Source organism: Anomaloglossus baeobatrachus, chromosome 9 (assembly GCF_048569485.1).
Source record: "Anomaloglossus baeobatrachus isolate aAnoBae1 chromosome 9, aAnoBae1.hap1, whole genome shotgun sequence".
Lineage (NCBI taxonomy): Eukaryota > Metazoa > Chordata > Amphibia > Anura > Aromobatidae > Anomaloglossus > Anomaloglossus baeobatrachus.
Window position 1 is genome coordinate 4594257 of NC_134361.1, and position 7042 is coordinate 4601298.

Here is a 7042-nt window from a genome sequence, read left to right on the forward strand (position 1 = left end):
CCTTTGTGACAATTGAAATCCACACCACAGGGTAGGATTCGAGCTACTGGGCCACCAGCGGGCACCATCACCGAGTCCCTATCGGGTACCTTTAACTCCAATGGCGACACAAGGCCTGTCACCCCCTCCTCTCCAAGAACAACCATATTGGCAGCGAATACACAATATGCAACACTTACCGGGGTTGTTGGCCTGTTGGAGCGGAGGGAGGTCCTGGTCTGTGATGTCCAAGGTATCGGGGTGTACAGGTATCGGGGTGATCCTTATGGGGTCACCACAATTTAGGCATCAGACTGTTGAAGCTCAACTCCCAGATCTACTGCCAGTTTCTGGAACACAACTTCTTCAAGCAGTTGTACAGGAAGAAGTCGGTATCATTCAATAAAAACATGATTTTCATGCAGGACAATGCTCCATCACATGCATCCAACTACTCCACAGCGTGGCTGGCCAGTAAAGGTCTAAAAGATGAACAAATAATGACATGGCCCCGTTGTTCACCTGATCTGAACCCCATAGAAAACCTGTGGTCCCTCATAAAATGTGAGATCTAGAGGGAGGGAAAACAGTGCACCTCTGGGAGCAGTGTCTGGAGGCTGTGGTGGCTGGAGGCTGTGGTGGCTGCTGCACGCAATATTGATGGTAAACAGATCAAGCAATGACAGAATCTATGGATGGTCGGCTCTGAGTGTCATCAGAAAGAAAGGGGGCTATATTGGGCACTCATTTATTTGGTGTTTTGTTTTTGCATGTCAGAAATGTTTATTTCTAAATTTTGTGCAGTTATATTGGTTTACCTGGTGACAATAAACAAGTGAGATGGGAATTGATTTGGCTTTTATTAAGTTGCCTAATAATTCTGCACAGTAATAGTCACCTGCACAAACAAATATCCTCCTAAGATAGCCAAATCTAAAACCCCCTCCAACTGCCAAAAATATTAAGCTTTGATATTTATGAGTCGTTTGGGTTGATTGAGAACATAGTTGTTGATTAATAATAAAAAAATCCTCTAATATACAACTTGCCTAATAATTCTGCGCACGGTGTAAGTGCCGGTATTAGCAGCCGTCATAAGATCACTTGTCAGGATTGGGCCTCATCAGGCTGTCACGCCCCCAGTGTCCCGGCGCCGCTCCGTACCCACTGATCTGATCCACGTGCTCACCGACTGCAGCCCCCGCTCCCTCTCCTGCTCCCCTGCGTCCCCCGTGCTTCCTGCTCGGCGGTCCCCCCGGCTTGCTGCGACTTGGGACTCTGCCTCCTGTCCCCGGCCTCCTGTGCTTGCCTCTGACTCCCGGGCTTCGCGCATGCGCATTAGGGTGCGGGCACGCTTATTCACCTTTTCTTAAAGGTCCAGTATCCCTGGAACAGGATATGGCTGATTACAGGTGCAGGGTATAAAAGACTTCCTGTTGTTCAACAAGTTCTCACAGCTTAGTATCTTGTAATAGTGTTTAAGCCCTCTGTATTCTGTTCCGGGATTAACCCTGTCTCTGTCCTCAGATCCTGATGCCCGGTGTGTGCCACAGCTGGTCCGGCCCCCTGGAGATTCCCCAGTGTCCGTTTGCAGTGGACCTTTCCATCATCCCTCTGCTTCACTTGGCCACCGGCTCCGTATTACATCTGAAGTCTCCAGCCTGCACTCGTCACTGGTTCCGCACTCCGCCTGCTGTCTTCACCAGGCTCCAGTCATCCGTTCCGATTCCCTCTGGTCCGAAGTCATCACGGGACTGGCCTCAGTATTCCCTCCGGACTTTCCAAGGACGCTCCCGGTATCCCGCCTGTGTTCAGGCCACTGTGCATCTAGGCCCTCTGGGGTGGTCACCAGACAGTCCCTGTATAGGGGTTCGCTCCTGGTGGCCTCCCTCGGGGAGTCCGGTGCACGGCCCAGTGGGTCCACTCCTGGATTGAACGTAACACAGGCTCAGAAATGAACATGACATTACAGTGAAGCTGACGCAGCATTTGCTCAGTAGTTAAAATCTTTTGCATTCAGTTCTTTCTGGCGACAAAGCGTGCCGAGCAGCAGATAATTCTAATATATGCAAAATGTGGGCTGATTTATATGTGCGGCGTGAAATGGCTTCTGTTAAATTGTTATTGATCTGTTAATGGAAATTTGATATTTTACAAACTGAAATGATCAAATCTTGTGAACATTAGAAAAGAGCAAGACAATGGGACAAAGCGGATACAAGTGATGGGAATAGAGCAGAGCGTCATTATCTGGGATGACGAGGAGAGGCACGTCCCCGGGTACAGGTCCAGGCTCACCGGCACCACACAATCTTGTTAGACTTCTGTTGGGGCTTCTGAAGAGCAAGTGGCTTTTTGCATAAAATAAGTTTCTAGAAAAGTTTCGTGTCTGGAGTAAAGTTCGTAGAAGTTTCATCTCAACACAGAAATCTGTCAGCGCTAGCGATAGACGTCGCCCTGCGTTCCCCCAACCATCAGGATTGTTCTGTTATATGAGTGAGCAGTGTGCGACTCACACTGAGGTCTGACACTTGCAGTGAACCTTTGCTGATTCGCGCGGCACAAAGTACGGGCAGCATGACTGTGATCTGGGCAGATTGCAGACTGGAATGCTTTTTGTAATTGGAGCAGTTCAGACATGATATACTTTAAAGATCCAAAGGCAAAGAGGAGAGTAGTCGACGACCGTCCTGCTCCTCCCTGCGCCGCTCCAGTTGTGTGCACCTGGTGCTATTCCTGTCAGTCACCCGGTGCTGCACCGGGGAGATATCCAAACTATTTTATATTTAGGTTTTACACTAGCAACAAGTGTTCCAAGCTAATTTGTAGCACTTTTTCAGTTGTTTGTTTTTGGATGGAATAAGCACCGAAGATTCTTAAAAAATACTGGGTGTGCACATACACTGACATACCCCCAATGTACCCTGTCCTCTGCTGGATTAGAGGACAGAACAAAGGCTCAATACTTGGAAAGATTCTAGAAAAGAGGAGCCATATGTGAAATGAATCTAGAAGGAATAACTGTGCCCGAACAATGTAATTGATGGCTACCTAGTGAATATAATCAGTGGTGATCTAAGTACCAGTGTCACGCTTGGACTAGTGAGTGTCAGACACATGACGTGACATGTGCACGGACCAAAGACTGTTTGGCGCACGGCAAAATACATAGGTATCAACTGGAATGGTATACTATTGGAGGACCCTGATGATAGAGAGCGGGGGATGGGTCACCTCCTGACGCTAACCTGGGTCTTATTCCTGAACTCCCCTAACATCCCTATACGAGTCCTGCCTCTCGTCACTGCTATGTAACTAGTCCCTTACTGTCCCTCCACTCATCCTGGATAGTGACAGAGCCAGAGAGTACGCTAGACATCACCACTATGGTAACAACACACAAGGGAAGGAGAACAAACAGGGGAACAAAGACAAAAAGATACACATACAAACTTCACTGCTGCAACTGGAGACCAAGGCTGCAGCCAACTAGACTCCAAATTGTAGCATTGCAACAGCTAAGCTCCAGCAGCAGTTAAGCTCCAGCAGCAACAGCTAAGCTCCAGCAGCAACAGCTAAGCTACAACAGCAACAGCTAAGCTGCAGCAGCAGCGAAGCTCCAGCAGCAACAGCTAAGTTCCAGCAGCAACAGCTAAGCTCCAACAGCAACAGCTAAGCTGCAGCAGCAGCAGCGAAGCTCCAGCAGCAACAGCTAAGTTCCAGCAGCAGCTAAGCTCCAGCAGCAGCAGTGAAGCTCCAGCAGCAACAGCTAAGTTCCAGCATCAGCTAAGCTCCAGCAGCAGCAGCGAAGCTCCAGCAGCAACAGCTAAGTTCCAGCAGCAACAGCTAAGCTCCAACAGCTAAGCTGCAGCAGCAGCGAAGATACAGCAGCAACAGCTAAGTTCCAGAAGCAACAGCTAAGCTCCAACAGCAACAGCTAAGTTCCAGCAGCAGCTAAGCTCCAGTAGCAGCAGCAAAGCTCCAGCAGCAACAGCTAAGTTCCAGCAGCTAAGCTCCAACAGCTAAGCTGCAGCAGCGAAGCTCCAGCAGCAACAGCTAAGTTCCAGCAGCAACAGCTAAGCTCCAACAGCAACAGCTAAGCTGCACCAGCAGCAGCGAAGCTCCAGAAGCAACAGCTAAGCTCCATCAGCAAAAGCTAAGCTCCAGCAGCAACAGCTAAGCTCAAACAGCAACAGCTAAGCTCCAAATGCAACAGCTAAGCTCCAGCAGCATAACACCAGCAGCTCCAAAAGAATTTCCACCCTACACGCTGGTCAGAAAACAGAATGCGACTCTATTACCGGCATCAGGTGATGAACCATATTACTATTTAAAGGAGATGGGAGTGATCACAAACCGGCCGCACCTGAGATGAACTAACCAGGTGCAACTAGCAAGGAAAACATCATTAACCCTTGCTGCACCATCAGAAAGCAAAAGACTGATTTTACATAATCACAGAGCAAAGTGAAGATCCGGTCCCAGAGTTGTCACATGTCACTCAAACACGAGAGACACTTGTAACAAGCACAGGCCCGGCTGGCCCTAATATCACCCTCCTCCATCTGACTTCACATTCATTACAATTGATGGGGCCATCATAACACACAGAATAAGCCAAGTGATGATTGGGCCATAGTCTTCTCCTCATGAGGCCGCTGTATCCCCCTCTTGTGGCCCAGTATTTTGTGAATGTATCGTTCCTACGTCCAGCTGGTCACATATAATAATGTCAGGTATCGATTGTATGTGACGTTTCTCTGATATTGATCTCCATTGTTGGAGGATTCCCCGTCTGCTGAGACCTGCATCCGTGCTGCCCTTCCCGGAGATTGGGAAACCTGCGCCATATTACAGAAACCATCGATGAGTCCAGAAGCTACAATTACAGGTCTCCTCCACTTTACAGAGTATTTCCTCATCCTGAGCTCATTCTTTACACTTTCATCTCCGTTTAGTGATAAATTAGCCAATCTGAACAGCGAGGACGAAGATTCATGTAGAGAATAAGCTTAACAATAGCGACATTAAGAAGCCCCAGAGGACGACGCTATGAAGATATGTAGTGAATGACAGCCGGAGCGTCTTCTATGCTACTTGGTTTCATTATGACTTGTCATAAGCACTAATGAGATCAGAGAGTATAATCCCTGAAGATCGGGCTTCCATGGATCAGCTGGCAGAAAATGCAGAGAACGAGCGCAGCTGGCTGATACTATTTACCCTGGAGATGTGGAGAATCACCCTAGAGGGTCCGCAAGTGGCGGGAGGGTCTACCTTGTGAGACACCACTAATTCTGCTGCAGCCTCTGGTATTTTATCCGGAGAATATTGGTGTTTCGGAGTTAATTATGAGGATTTGGGATGAATTTATTACAATATCAGCACATTTACAGCAGTGACAGGGGTCCTGTTATTATAGGATTGTGCTCCACAGCACATTGCAGCCTCCACGGTGAAGACACGTGCTTGCAACGCTGGATCATCCCAGTACAGATACAATTAGGGAAGGGCATCTGGCGCCCAACAGGGTAGCTAAGGCAAAGGGCACCAAAATATTCTCAATTTTTCTCTTTTTAAATATAACAGGTAAAAGTCTTTTAAAGGAAAATTTAAGGGATGTCCGGTACAAACAATAATCATCAATCCACAGGATAGCTGATAACTTGCTGATCGGTGGAGCCTGACTGCAGAGAAATGCACTGATCGGGATACCAGGGCATCACATGGCAGCCACATAGGGCATGAAGGGAGTGGCGGCTGTACAATCCCACTGATGACTCAATTAACAGGTATAAACATTGATAGGGGTAAACTTTTGGGGCAGGCGCCCGGCCAGGATCCCGTCTCTCCAGATGCAGGTGTCGGGCTCTCGTTTCCTCTTTTTCTTTCTCCCACCTTTCCATGTCAGAGGCAGTGCAGCGCCTGGTCACCGCATATCAACCCCCCAGCATGGCAGTTTCAGGAATTGCACCACCTCTCCGACAAGTAGGTTGTGCATTCTTTGGGGTAGGTAGCCCCGCTTCACTGACATCCGGTTCACAAACACATGGTGTCCGGTCTTGAACTCCACGATGAAGCCACACTTTCGATGTGTCCATCCTGACCATTGAAGATGGTGTCATTGAAGTGAAGTCGACCACTGGAGACACTCATTTGGGCAGTGAAGACTTCGATAACAGAATGGTAAATCCCTTAGTGGCCGAATTCAAGAGCAAACACAAGAAGGACATCATTGACAACAAAAAAGCTGTTCGCCTTCTCCGCACTGCCTGCGAGCATGCAAAGCGCACCCTGTTTTCCAGCACACAGACAAACATCGAGATTGTCTCCCTGTACAAGGGCATCGACTTCTACACCTCCATCACCAGAGCTTGCTTCAAAGAACTGAACACCGATCTCTTCATAGACCCAGTAGAGAAGGCTCTCTGTGATGCCAAACTCAACAAGTCCCAGATCCACCACATCATGCTGGCCAGCGACTCCACACGTATCCTCAAAATCCAGAAGCTGCTTCAGGACTTCTTCAACGAGAAGGAGCTGAACAAGAGCATCAACCCAGACGAGGCCATGGCCTATGCTGGTAACCATCGTAACACCACCATTCCCACCAAGCAGACACAGACCTTCACCACTTACTCTTATAACCAGCCTGGTATCCTGATTCAGGTCTAGGAAGGTGAAAGGGCCATGACCAAGGACAACAACATGCTGGGCAAGTTTGAGTTGACCGGCATTCTTCCTGCTCCATGTGGCATTCCTCAAATTGAGGTCACATTCGACATTGATACCAATGGTGTCCCGTTCATGATGCCAGGAAAAGCAGAACTGTATGGGCCCCGGTAAACCTCTGATGTCAGGGTGGTGCGTCTGAGTGGCGATGTGGCCGTATCGGGCATGAGCGACAGACTTTTGTCATGGGGGCTTAAAAATAATATTAAAAAGGGGGAGAAAAATAATAAAATAAATAAATAAAAAAAGAGTTTGTGACGCCAGTTGGGATGTTCGGCTTTGGTATGGTCGGGCACTGCTAGAGGCCCCAGGAGTTAGGTGGTGATGCGCA

General features: G+C 48.5%; 1 pseudogene; it reads left to right on the forward strand.

Annotated features, from left to right (window-relative positions):
• The first annotated feature begins 4845 nt into the window (after positions 1–4845).
• Positions 4846–6825, forward strand: LOC142250939 (heat shock cognate 71 kDa protein pseudogene; annotated as a pseudogene).
• Positions 6826–7042: the final 217 nt, after the last annotated feature.